Here is a 9,855-nt window from a genome sequence, read left to right on the forward strand (position 1 = left end):
TGACAACTTGGCAGAATCCAAGAGTAACTGCATTTCATACGAGAGGGCGTTGTTACCAACTGTTAAAAGTCCAGCTGAAGGGACTGGCAACTCGCAGATGCTGCCGTGACCCGGATTCGAACCGGGGTTGCTGCGACCACAACGCAGAGTACTGACCACTATACGATCACGGCTGCTTGATGATCTTAGTGTCAATTTTTTACCTATACCACATGGGTAGATCTGAACGTCAAGATTACCTCTTTTGTAAATAAATGAGGTGAGTAACGAGTAGTTTTCCACTACTGCGATTCCGTTCTTCCCACAATCTGTTTTTTCAAAGAAAACAATTTTTCGAGAAGTTGAAGGAAGCTCCAAGCTAGCCAGGAGTCGAACCTGGAATCTCCTGATTCGTAGTCAGACGCGTTATCCATTGCGCCACTAGCCCTGTATGACAAGTTGGCAGAATCCAAGAGTAACTGCATTTCATACGAGAGGGCGTTGTTACCAACTGTTAAAAGTCCAGCTGAAGGGACTGGCAACTCGCAGATGCTGCCGTGACCCGGATTCGAACCGGGGTTGCTGCGACCACAACGCAGAGTACTAACCACTATACGATCACGGCTGCTTGATGAGTTTAGTGTCAATTTTTTACCTATACCACATGGGTAGATCTGAACGTCACACTTACCTCTTTTGTAAATAAATGAGGTGAGTAACGAGTAGTTTTCACTACTGCGATTGCATTCTTCTCACAATCTGTTTTTTCAAAGAAAACAATTTTTCGAGAAGTTGAAGGAAGGTCCGAGCTAGCCAGGAGTCGAACCTGGAATCTCCTGATTCGTAGTCAGACGCGTTATCCATTGCGCCACTAGCCCTGTATGACAACTTGGCAGAATCCAAGAGTAACTGCATTTCATACGAGAGGGCGTTGTTACCAACTGTTAAAAGTCCAGCTGAAGGGACTGGCAACTCGCAGATGCTGCCGTGACCCGGATTCGAACCGGGGTTGCTGCGACCACAACGCAGAGTACTGACCACTATACGATCACGGCTGCTTGATGATCTTAGTGTCAATTTTTTACCTATACCACATGGGTAGATCTGAACGTCAAGATTACCTCTTTTGTAAATAAATGAGGTGAGTAACGAGTAGTTTTCCACTACTGCGATTCCGTTCTTCCCACAATCTGTTTTTTCAAAGAAAACAATTTTTCGAGAAGTTGAAGGAAGCTCCGAGCTAGCCAGGAGTCGAACCTGGAATCTCCTGATTCGTAGTCAGACGCGTTATCCATTGCGCCACTACCCCTTTATGACAACTTGGCAGAATCCAAGAGTAACTGCATTTCATACGAGAGGGCGTTGTTACCAACTGTTAAAAGTCCAGCTGAAGGGACTGGCAACTCGCAGATGCTGCCGTGACCCGGATTCGAACCGGGGTTGCTGCGACCACAACGCAGAGTACTGACCACTATACGATCACGGCTGCTTGATGATCTTAGTGTCAATTTTTTACCTATACCACATGGGTAGATCTGAACGTCACACTTACCTCTTTTGTAAATAAATGAGGTGAGTAACGAGTAGTTTTCCACTACTGCGATTCCGTTCTTCCCACAATCTGTTTTTTCAAAGAAAACAATTTTTCGAGAAGTTGAAGGAAGGTCCGAGCTAGCCAGGAGTCGAACCTGGAATCTCCTGATTCGTAGTCAGACGCGTTATCCATTGCGCCACTAGCCCTGTATGACAACTTGGCAGAATCCAATAGTAACTGCATTTCATACGAGAGGGCGTTGTTACCAACTGTTAAAAGTCCAGCTGAAGGGACTGGCAACTCGCAGATGCTGCCGTGACCCGGATTCGAACCGGGGTTGCTGCGACCACAACGCAGAGTACTGACCACTATACGATCACGGCTGCTTGATGATCTTAGTGTCAATTTTTTACCTATACCACATGGGTAGATCTGAACGTCAAGATTACCTCTTTTGTAAATAAATGAGGTGAGTAACGAGTAGTTTTCCACTACTGCGATTCCGTTCTTCCCACAATCTGTTTTTTCAAAGAAAACAATTTTTCGAGAAGTTGAAGGAAGCTCCAAGCTAGCCAGGAGTCGAACCTGGAATCTCCTGATTCGTAGTCAGACGCGTTATCCATTGCGCCACTAGCCCTGTATGACAAGTTGGCAGAATCCAAGAGTAACTGCATTTCATACGAGAGGGCGTTGTTACCAACTGTTAAAAGTCCAGCTGAAGGGACTGGCAACTCGCAGATGCTGCCGTGACCCGGATTCGAACCGGGGTTGCTGCGACCACAACGCAGAGTACTAACCACTATACGATCACGGCTGCTTGATGAGTTTAGTGTCAATTTTTTACCTATACCACATGGGTAGATCTGAACGTCACACTTACCTCTTTTGTAAATAAATGAGGTGAGTAACGAGTAGTTTTCACTACTGCGATTGCATTCTTCTCACAATCTGTTTTTTCAAAGAAAACAATTTTTCGAGAAGTTGAAGGAAGGTCCGAGCTAGCCAGGAGTCGAACCTGGAATCTCCTGATTCGTAGTCAGACGCGTTATCCATTGCGCCACTACCCCTTTATGACAACTTGGCAGAATCCAAGAGTAACTGCATTTCATACGAGAGGGCGTTGTTACCAACTGTTAAAAGTCCAGCTGAAGGGACTGGCAACTCGCAGATGCTGCCGTGACCCGGATTCGAACCGGGGTTGCTGCGACCACAACGCAGAGTACTAACCACTATACGATCACGGCTGCTTGATGAGTTTAGTGTCAATTTTTTACCTATACCACATGGGTAGATCTGAACGTCACACTTACCTCTTTTGTAAATAAATGAGGTGAGTAACGAGTAGTTTTCACTACTGCGATTGCATTCTTCTCACAATCTGTTTTTTCAAAGAAAAACGATTTGCAAGTAGAAATTTCCTGAGCACTCCAAAGAAGTTGAAGGAAGGTTCCGAGCTAGCCAGCAGTCGAACCTGGAATCTCCTGATTCGAAGTCAGACGCGTTATCCATTGCGCCACTAGCCCTGTATGACAACTTGGCAGAATCCAAGAGTAACTGCATTTCATACGAGAGGGCGTTGTTACCAACTGTTAAAAGTCCAGCTGAAGGGACTGGCAACTCGCAGATGCTGCCGTGACCCGGATTCGAACCGGGGTTGCTGCGACCACAACGCAGAGTACTGACCACTATACGATCACGGCTGCTTGATGATCTTAGTGTCAATTTTTTACCTATACCACATGGGTAGATCTGAACGTCACACTTACCTCTTTTGTAAATAAATGAGGTGAGTAACGAGTAGTTTTCCACTACTGCGATTCCGTTCTTCCCACAATCTGTTTTTTCAAAGAAAACAATTTTTCGAGAAGTTGAAGGAAGCTCCGAGCTAGCCAGGAGTCGAACCTGGAATCTCCTGATTCGTAGTCAGACGCGTTATCCATTGCGCCACTAGCCCTGTATGACAACTTGGCAGAATCCAAGAGTAACTGCATTTCATACAAGAGGGCGTTGTTAACAAATGTTAAAAGTCCAGCTAAAGGGAATGGCAACTCGCAGATGCTGCCATGACCCGGATTCGAACCGGGGTTGCTGCGACCACAACGCAGAGTACTGACCACTATACGATCACGGCTGCTTGATGATCTTAGTGTAAATTTTTTACCTATACCACATGGGTAGATCTGAACGTCAAGATTACCTCTTTTGTAAATAAATGAGGTGAGTAACGAGTAGTTTTCCACTACTGCGATTCCGTTCTTCCCACAATCTGTTTTTTCAAAGAAAACAATTTTTCAAGAAGTTGAAGGAAGCTCCGAGCTAGCCAGGAGTCGAACCTGGAATCTCCTGATTCGTAGTCAGACGCGTTATCCATTGCGCCACTAGCCCTGTATGACAACTTGGCAGAATCTAAGAGTAACTGCATTTCATACGAGAGGGCGTTGTTACCAACTGTTAAAAGTCCAGCTGAAGGGACTGGCAACTCGCAGATGCTGCCGTGACCCGGATTCGAACCGGGGTTGCTGCGACCACAACGCAGAGTACTAACCACTATACGATCACGGCTGCTTGATGAGTTTAGTGTCAATTTTTTACCTATACCACATGGGTAGATCTGAACGTCACACTTAACTCTTTTGTAAATAAATGAGGTGAGTAACGAGTAGTTTTCACTACTGCGATTGCATTCTTCTCACAATCTGTTTTTTCAAAGAAAAACGATTTGCAAGTAGAAATTTCCTGAGCACTCCAAAGAAGTTGAAGGAAGGTTCCGAGCTAGCCAGGAGTCGAACCTGGAATCTCCTGATTCGTAGTCAGACGCGTTATCCATTGCGCCACTAGCCCTGTATGACAACTTGGCAGAATCCAAGAGTAACTGCATTTCATACGAGAGGGCGTTGTTACCAACTGTTAAAAGTCCAGCTGAAGGCACTGGCAACTCGCAGATGCTGCCGTGACCCGGATTCGAACCGGAGTTGCTGCGACCACAACGCAGAGTACTGACCACTATACGATCACGGCTGCTTGATGATCTTAGTGTCAATTTTTTACCTATACCACATGGGTAGATCTGAACGTCAAGATTACCTCTTTTGTAAATAAATGAGGTGAGTAACGAGTAGTTTTCCACTACTGCGATTCCGTTCTTCCCACAATCTGTTTTTTCAAAGAAAACCATTTTTCGAGAAGTTGAAGGAAGCTCCGAGCTAGCCAGGAGTCGAACCTGGAATCTCCTGATTCGTAGTCAGACGCATTATCCATTGCGCCACTACCCCTTTATGACAACTTGGCAGAATCCAAGAGTAACTGCATTTCATACGAGAGCGCGTTGTTACCAACTGTTAAAAGTCCAGCTGAAGGGACTGGCAACTCGCAGATGCTGCCGTGACCCGGATTCGAACCGGGGTTGCTGCGACCACAACGCAGAGTACTAACCACTATACGATCACGGCTGCTTGATGAATTTAGTGTCAATTTTTTACCTATACCACATGGGTAGATCTGAACGTCACACTTACCTCTTTTGTAAATAAATGAGGTGAGTAACGAGTAGTTTTCACTACTGCGATTGCATTCTTCTCACAATCTGTTTTTTCAAAGAAAAACGATTTGCAAGTAGAAATTTCCTGAGCACTCCAAAGAAGTTGAAGGAAGGTTCCGAGCTAGCCAGGAGTCGAACCTGGAATCTCCTGATTCGAAGTCAGACGCGTTATCCATTGCGCCACTAGCCCTGTATGACAACTTGGCAGAATCCAAGAGTAACTGCATTTCATACGAGAGGGCGTTGTTACCAACTGTTAAAAGTCCAGCTGAAGGGACTGGCAACTCGCAGATGCTGCCGTGACCCGGATTCGAACCGGGGTTGCTGCGACCACAACGCAGAGTACTGACCACTATACGATCACGGCTGCTTGATGATCTTAGTGTCAATTTTTTACCTATACCACATGGGTAGATCTGAACGTCACACTTACCTCTTTTGTAAATAAATGAGGTGAGTAACGAGTAGTTTTCCACTACTGCGATTCCGTTCTTCCCACAATCTGTTTTTTCAAAGAAAACAATTTTTCAAGAAGTTGAAGGAAGCTCCGAGCTAGCCAGGAGTCGAACCTGGAATCTCCTGATTCGTAGTCAGACGCGTTATCCATTGCGCCACTAGCCCTGTATGACAACTTGGCAGAATCCAAGAGGAACTGCATTTCATACGAGAGGGCGTTGTTACCAACTGTTAAAAGTCCAGCTGAAGGGACTGGCAACTCGCAGATGCTGCCGTGACCCGGATTCGAACCGGGGTTGCTGCGACCACAACGCAGAGTACTAACCACTATACGATCACGGCTGCTTGATGAGTTTAGTGTCAATTTTTTACCTATACCACATGGGTAGATCTGAACGTCACACTTACCTCTTTTGTAAATAAATGAGGTGAGTAACGAGTAGTTTTCACTACTGCGATTGCATTCTTCTCACAATCTGTTTTTTCAAAGAAAAACGATTTGCAAGTAGAAATTTCCTGAGCACTCCAAAGAAGTTGAAGGAAGGTTCCGAGCTAGCCAGGAGTCGAACCTGGAATCTCCTGATTCGTAGTCAGACGCGTTATCCATTGCGCCACTAGCCCTGTATGACAACTTGGCAGAATCCAAGAGTAACTGCATTTCATACGAGAGGGCGTTGTTACCAACTGTTAAAAGTCCAGCTGAAGGGACTGGCAACTCGCAGATGCTGCCGTGACCCGGATTCGAACCGGGGTTGCTGCGACCACAACGCAGAGTACTGACCACTATACGATCACGGCTGCTTGATGATCTTAGTGTCAATTTTTTACCTATACCACATGGGTAGATCTGAACGTCAAGATTACCTCTTTTGTAAATAAATGAGGTGAGTAACGAGTAGTTTTCCACTACTGCGATTCCGTTCTTCCCACAATCTGTTTTTTCAAAGAAAACAATTTTTCGAGAAGTTGAAGGAAGCTCCGAGCTAGCCAGGAGTCGAACCTGGAATCTCCTGATTCGTAGTCAGACGCGTTATCCATTGCGCCACTACCCCTTTATGACAACTTGGCAGAATCCAAGAGTAACTGCATTTCATACGAGAGGGCGTTGTTACCAACTGTTAAAAGTCCAGCTGAAGGGACTGGCAACTCGCAGATGCTGCCGTGACCCGGATTCGAACCGGGGTTGCTGCGACCACAACGCAGAGTACTAACCACTATACGATCACGGCTGCTTGATGAGTTTAGTGTCAATTTTTTACCTATACCACATGGGTAGATCTGAACGTCACACTTACCTCTTTTTTAAATAAATGAGGTGAGTAACGAGTAGTTTTCACTACTGCGATTGCATTCTTCTCACAATCTGTTTTTTCAAAGAAAAACGATTTGCAAGTAGAAATTTCCTGAGCACTCCAAAGAAGTTGAAGGAAGGTTCCGAGCTAGCCAGCAGTCGAACCTGGAATCTCCTGATTCGAAGTCAGACGCGTTATCCATTGCGCCACTAGCCCTGTATGACAACTTGGCAGAATCCAAGAGTAACTGCATTTCATACGAGAGGGCGTTGTTACCAACTGTTAAAAGTCCAGCTGAAGGGACTGGCAACTCGCAGATGCTGCCGTGACCCGGATTCGAACCGGGGTTGCTGCGACCACAACGCAGAGTACTGACCACTATACGATCACGGCTGCTTGATGATCTTAGTGTCAATTTTTTACCTATACCACATGGGTAGATCTGAACGTCACACTTACCTCTTTTGTAAATAAATGAGGTGAGTAACGAGTAGTTTTCCACTACTGCGATTCCGTTCTTCCCACAATCTGTTTTTTCAAAGAAAACAATTTTTCAAGAAGTTGAAGGAAGCTCCGAGCTAGCCAGGAGTCGAACCTGGAATCTCCTGATTCGTAGTCAGACGCGTTATCCATTGCGCCACTAGCCCTGTATGACAACTTGGCAGAATCCAAGAGGAACTGCATTTCATACGAGAGGGCGTTGTTACCAACTGTTAAAAGTCCAGCTGAAGGGACTGGCAACTCGCAGATGCTGCCGTGACCCGGATTCGAACCGGGGTTGCTGCGACCACAACGCAGAGTACTAACCACTATACGATCACGGCTGCTTGATGAGTTTAGTGTCAATTTTTTACCTATACCACATGGGTAGATCTGAACGTCACACTTACCTCTTTTGTAAATGAATGAGGTGAGTAACGAGTAGTTTTCACTACTGCGATTGCATTCTTCTCACAATCTGTTTTTTCAAAGAAAAACGATTTGCAAGTAGAAATTTCCTGAGCACTCCAAAGAAGTTGAAGGAAGGTTCCGAGCTAGCCAGGAGTCGAACCTGGAATCTCCTGATTCGTAGTCAGACGCGTTATCCATTGCGCCACTAGCCCTGTATGACAACTTGGCAGAATCCAAGAGTAACTGCATTTCATACGAGAGGGCGTTGTTACCAACTGTTAAAAGTCCAGCTGAAGGGACTGGCAACTCGCAGATGCTGCCGTGACCCGGATTCGAACCGGGGTTGCTGCGACCACAACGCAGAGTACTGACCACTATACGATCACGGCTGCTTGATGATCTTAGTGTCAATTTTTTACCTATACCACATGGGTAGATCTGAACGTCAAGATTACCTCTTTTGTAAATAAATGAGGTGAGTAACGAGTAGTTTTCCACTACTGCGATTCCGTTCTTCCCACAATCTGTTTTTTCAAAGAAAACAATTTTTCGAGAAGTTGAAGGAAGCTCCAAGCTAGCCAGGAGTCGAACCTGGAATCTCCTGATTCGTAGTCAGACGCGTTATCCATTGCGCCACTAGCCCTGTATGACAAGTTGGCAGAATCCAAGAGTAACTGCATTTCATACGAGAGGGCGTTGTTACCAACTGTTAAAAGTCCAGCTGAAGGGACTGGCAACTCGCAGATGCTGCCGTGACCCGGATTCGAACCGGGGTTGCTGCGACCACAACGCAGAGTACTAACCACTATACGATCACGGCTGCTTGATGAGTTTAGTGTCAATTTTTTACCTATACCACATGGGTAGATCTGAACGTCACACTTACCTCTTTTGTAAATAAATGAGGTGAGTAACGAGTAGTTTTCACTACTGCGATTGCATTCTTCTCACAATCTGTTTTTTCAAAGAAAACAATTTTTCGAGAAGTTGAAGGAAGGTCCGAGCTAGCCAGGAGTCGAACCTGGAATCTCCTGATTCGTAGTCAGACGCGTTATCCATTGCGCCACTAGCCCTGTATGACAACTTGGCAGAATCCAAGAGTAACTGCATTTCATACGAGAGGGCGTTGTTACCAACTGTTAAAAGTCCAGCTGAAGGGACTGGCAACTCGCAGATGCTGCCGTGACCCGGATTCGAACCGGGGTTGCTGCGACCACAACGCAGAGTACTGACCACTATACGATCACGGCTGCTTGATGATCTTAGTGTCAATTTTTTACCTATACCACATGGGTAGATCTGAACGTCAAGATTACCTCTTTTGTAAATAAATGAGGTGAGTAACGAGTAGTTTTCCACTACTGCGATTCCGTTCTTCCCACAATCTGTTTTTTCAAAGAAAACAATTTTTCGAGAAGTTGAAGGAAGCTCCGAGCTAGCCAGGAGTCGAACCTGGAATCTCCTGATTCGTAGTCAGACGCGTTATCCATTGCGCCACTACCCCTTTATGACAACTTGGCAGAATCCAAGAGTAACTGCATTTCATACGAGAGGGCGTTGTTACCAACTGTTAAAAGTCCAGCTGAAGGGACTGGCAACTCGCAGATGCTGCCGTGACCCGGATTCGAACCGGGGTTGCTGCGACCACAACGCAGAGTACTAACCACTATACGATCACGGCTGCTTGATGAGTTTAGTGTCAATTTTTTACCTATACCACATGGGTAGATCTGAACGTCACACTTACCTCTTTTTTAAATAAATGAGGTGAGTAACGAGTAGTTTTCACTACTGCGATTGCATTCTTCTCACAATCTGTTTTTTCAAAGAAAAACGATTTGCAAGTAGAAATTTCCTGAGCACTCCAAAGAAGTTGAAGGAAGGTTCCGAGCTAGCCAGCAGTCGAACCTGGAATCTCCTGATTCGAAGTCAGACGCGTTATCCATTGCGCCACTAGCCCTGTATGACAACTTGGCAGAATCCAAGAGTAACTGCATTTCATACGAGAGGGCGTTGTTACCAACTGTTAAAAGTCCAGCTGAAGGGACTGGCAACTCGCAGATGCTGCCGTGACCCGGATTCGAACCGGGGTTGCTGCGACCACAACGCAGAGTACTGACCACTATACGATCACGGCTGCTTGATGATCTTAGTGTCAATTTTTT

At 45.7% G+C, this 9,855-nt stretch overlaps 1 protein-coding gene and 43 non-coding genes across 48 annotated transcripts in view; 1 reads left to right on the plus strand and 43 right to left on the minus strand.

Annotated features, from left to right (window-relative positions):
- Positions 1-9,855, plus strand: part of cfap54 (cilia and flagella associated 54) — a 174,569-nt gene that overhangs the window by 85,655 nt on the left and 79,059 nt on the right. The gene's annotated exons all lie outside the window — the stretch shown is intronic.
- Positions 102-173, minus strand: trnah-gug (transfer RNA histidin (anticodon GUG)). Its single transcript has one exon. It is a non-coding gene; the product is annotated as a tRNA-His (tRNA).
- trnar-acg (transfer RNA arginine (anticodon ACG)) lies at positions 355-427 on the minus strand. The gene has a single exon. It is a non-coding gene; the product is annotated as a tRNA-Arg (tRNA).
- Positions 533-604, minus strand: trnah-gug (transfer RNA histidin (anticodon GUG)). Its single transcript has one exon. It is a non-coding gene; the product is annotated as a tRNA-His (tRNA).
- trnar-acg (transfer RNA arginine (anticodon ACG)) lies at positions 785-857 on the minus strand. Its single transcript has one exon. It is a non-coding gene; the product is annotated as a tRNA-Arg (tRNA).
- Positions 963-1,034, minus strand: trnah-gug (transfer RNA histidin (anticodon GUG)). The gene has a single exon. It is a non-coding gene; the product is annotated as a tRNA-His (tRNA).
- Positions 1,216-1,288, minus strand: trnar-acg (transfer RNA arginine (anticodon ACG)). The gene has a single exon. It is a non-coding gene; the product is annotated as a tRNA-Arg (tRNA).
- On the minus strand, positions 1,394-1,465 carry trnah-gug (transfer RNA histidin (anticodon GUG)). The gene has a single exon. It is a non-coding gene; the product is annotated as a tRNA-His (tRNA).
- Positions 1,647-1,719, minus strand: trnar-acg (transfer RNA arginine (anticodon ACG)). The gene has a single exon. It is a non-coding gene; the product is annotated as a tRNA-Arg (tRNA).
- Positions 1,825-1,896, minus strand: trnah-gug (transfer RNA histidin (anticodon GUG)). The gene has a single exon. It is a non-coding gene; the product is annotated as a tRNA-His (tRNA).
- On the minus strand, positions 2,078-2,150 carry trnar-acg (transfer RNA arginine (anticodon ACG)). Its single transcript has one exon. It is a non-coding gene; the product is annotated as a tRNA-Arg (tRNA).
- trnah-gug (transfer RNA histidin (anticodon GUG)) lies at positions 2,256-2,327 on the minus strand. Its single transcript has one exon. It is a non-coding gene; the product is annotated as a tRNA-His (tRNA).
- On the minus strand, positions 2,508-2,580 carry trnar-acg (transfer RNA arginine (anticodon ACG)). Its single transcript has one exon. It is a non-coding gene; the product is annotated as a tRNA-Arg (tRNA).
- On the minus strand, positions 2,686-2,757 carry trnah-gug (transfer RNA histidin (anticodon GUG)). The gene has a single exon. It is a non-coding gene; the product is annotated as a tRNA-His (tRNA).
- Positions 2,964-3,036, minus strand: trnar-ucg (transfer RNA arginine (anticodon UCG)). The gene has a single exon. It is a non-coding gene; the product is annotated as a tRNA-Arg (tRNA).
- Positions 3,142-3,213, minus strand: trnah-gug (transfer RNA histidin (anticodon GUG)). The gene has a single exon. It is a non-coding gene; the product is annotated as a tRNA-His (tRNA).
- On the minus strand, positions 3,395-3,467 carry trnar-acg (transfer RNA arginine (anticodon ACG)). Its single transcript has one exon. It is a non-coding gene; the product is annotated as a tRNA-Arg (tRNA).
- trnah-gug (transfer RNA histidin (anticodon GUG)) lies at positions 3,573-3,644 on the minus strand. Its single transcript has one exon. It is a non-coding gene; the product is annotated as a tRNA-His (tRNA).
- trnar-acg (transfer RNA arginine (anticodon ACG)) lies at positions 3,826-3,898 on the minus strand. The gene has a single exon. It is a non-coding gene; the product is annotated as a tRNA-Arg (tRNA).
- On the minus strand, positions 4,004-4,075 carry trnah-gug (transfer RNA histidin (anticodon GUG)). The gene has a single exon. It is a non-coding gene; the product is annotated as a tRNA-His (tRNA).
- On the minus strand, positions 4,282-4,354 carry trnar-acg (transfer RNA arginine (anticodon ACG)). The gene has a single exon. It is a non-coding gene; the product is annotated as a tRNA-Arg (tRNA).
- On the minus strand, positions 4,891-4,962 carry trnah-gug (transfer RNA histidin (anticodon GUG)). The gene has a single exon. It is a non-coding gene; the product is annotated as a tRNA-His (tRNA).
- On the minus strand, positions 5,169-5,241 carry trnar-ucg (transfer RNA arginine (anticodon UCG)). The gene has a single exon. It is a non-coding gene; the product is annotated as a tRNA-Arg (tRNA).
- Positions 5,347-5,418, minus strand: trnah-gug (transfer RNA histidin (anticodon GUG)). Its single transcript has one exon. It is a non-coding gene; the product is annotated as a tRNA-His (tRNA).
- On the minus strand, positions 5,600-5,672 carry trnar-acg (transfer RNA arginine (anticodon ACG)). The gene has a single exon. It is a non-coding gene; the product is annotated as a tRNA-Arg (tRNA).
- trnah-gug (transfer RNA histidin (anticodon GUG)) lies at positions 5,778-5,849 on the minus strand. Its single transcript has one exon. It is a non-coding gene; the product is annotated as a tRNA-His (tRNA).
- trnar-acg (transfer RNA arginine (anticodon ACG)) lies at positions 6,056-6,128 on the minus strand. Its single transcript has one exon. It is a non-coding gene; the product is annotated as a tRNA-Arg (tRNA).
- On the minus strand, positions 6,234-6,305 carry trnah-gug (transfer RNA histidin (anticodon GUG)). The gene has a single exon. It is a non-coding gene; the product is annotated as a tRNA-His (tRNA).
- Positions 6,487-6,559, minus strand: trnar-acg (transfer RNA arginine (anticodon ACG)). The gene has a single exon. It is a non-coding gene; the product is annotated as a tRNA-Arg (tRNA).
- Positions 6,665-6,736, minus strand: trnah-gug (transfer RNA histidin (anticodon GUG)). The gene has a single exon. It is a non-coding gene; the product is annotated as a tRNA-His (tRNA).
- trnar-ucg (transfer RNA arginine (anticodon UCG)) lies at positions 6,943-7,015 on the minus strand. Its single transcript has one exon. It is a non-coding gene; the product is annotated as a tRNA-Arg (tRNA).
- trnah-gug (transfer RNA histidin (anticodon GUG)) lies at positions 7,121-7,192 on the minus strand. The gene has a single exon. It is a non-coding gene; the product is annotated as a tRNA-His (tRNA).
- Positions 7,374-7,446, minus strand: trnar-acg (transfer RNA arginine (anticodon ACG)). The gene has a single exon. It is a non-coding gene; the product is annotated as a tRNA-Arg (tRNA).
- Positions 7,552-7,623, minus strand: trnah-gug (transfer RNA histidin (anticodon GUG)). The gene has a single exon. It is a non-coding gene; the product is annotated as a tRNA-His (tRNA).
- trnar-acg (transfer RNA arginine (anticodon ACG)) lies at positions 7,830-7,902 on the minus strand. The gene has a single exon. It is a non-coding gene; the product is annotated as a tRNA-Arg (tRNA).
- On the minus strand, positions 8,008-8,079 carry trnah-gug (transfer RNA histidin (anticodon GUG)). The gene has a single exon. It is a non-coding gene; the product is annotated as a tRNA-His (tRNA).
- Positions 8,261-8,333, minus strand: trnar-acg (transfer RNA arginine (anticodon ACG)). Its single transcript has one exon. It is a non-coding gene; the product is annotated as a tRNA-Arg (tRNA).
- On the minus strand, positions 8,439-8,510 carry trnah-gug (transfer RNA histidin (anticodon GUG)). Its single transcript has one exon. It is a non-coding gene; the product is annotated as a tRNA-His (tRNA).
- On the minus strand, positions 8,691-8,763 carry trnar-acg (transfer RNA arginine (anticodon ACG)). Its single transcript has one exon. It is a non-coding gene; the product is annotated as a tRNA-Arg (tRNA).
- Positions 8,869-8,940, minus strand: trnah-gug (transfer RNA histidin (anticodon GUG)). The gene has a single exon. It is a non-coding gene; the product is annotated as a tRNA-His (tRNA).
- trnar-acg (transfer RNA arginine (anticodon ACG)) lies at positions 9,122-9,194 on the minus strand. Its single transcript has one exon. It is a non-coding gene; the product is annotated as a tRNA-Arg (tRNA).
- trnah-gug (transfer RNA histidin (anticodon GUG)) lies at positions 9,300-9,371 on the minus strand. The gene has a single exon. It is a non-coding gene; the product is annotated as a tRNA-His (tRNA).
- Positions 9,578-9,650, minus strand: trnar-ucg (transfer RNA arginine (anticodon UCG)). Its single transcript has one exon. It is a non-coding gene; the product is annotated as a tRNA-Arg (tRNA).
- Positions 9,756-9,827, minus strand: trnah-gug (transfer RNA histidin (anticodon GUG)). The gene has a single exon. It is a non-coding gene; the product is annotated as a tRNA-His (tRNA).

The sequence above is a fragment of the Gasterosteus aculeatus genome, chromosome 7 (genome assembly GCF_964276395.1).
Source record: "Gasterosteus aculeatus chromosome 7, fGasAcu3.hap1.1, whole genome shotgun sequence".
Taxonomy (NCBI): domain Eukaryota; kingdom Metazoa; phylum Chordata; class Actinopteri; order Perciformes; family Gasterosteidae; genus Gasterosteus; species Gasterosteus aculeatus.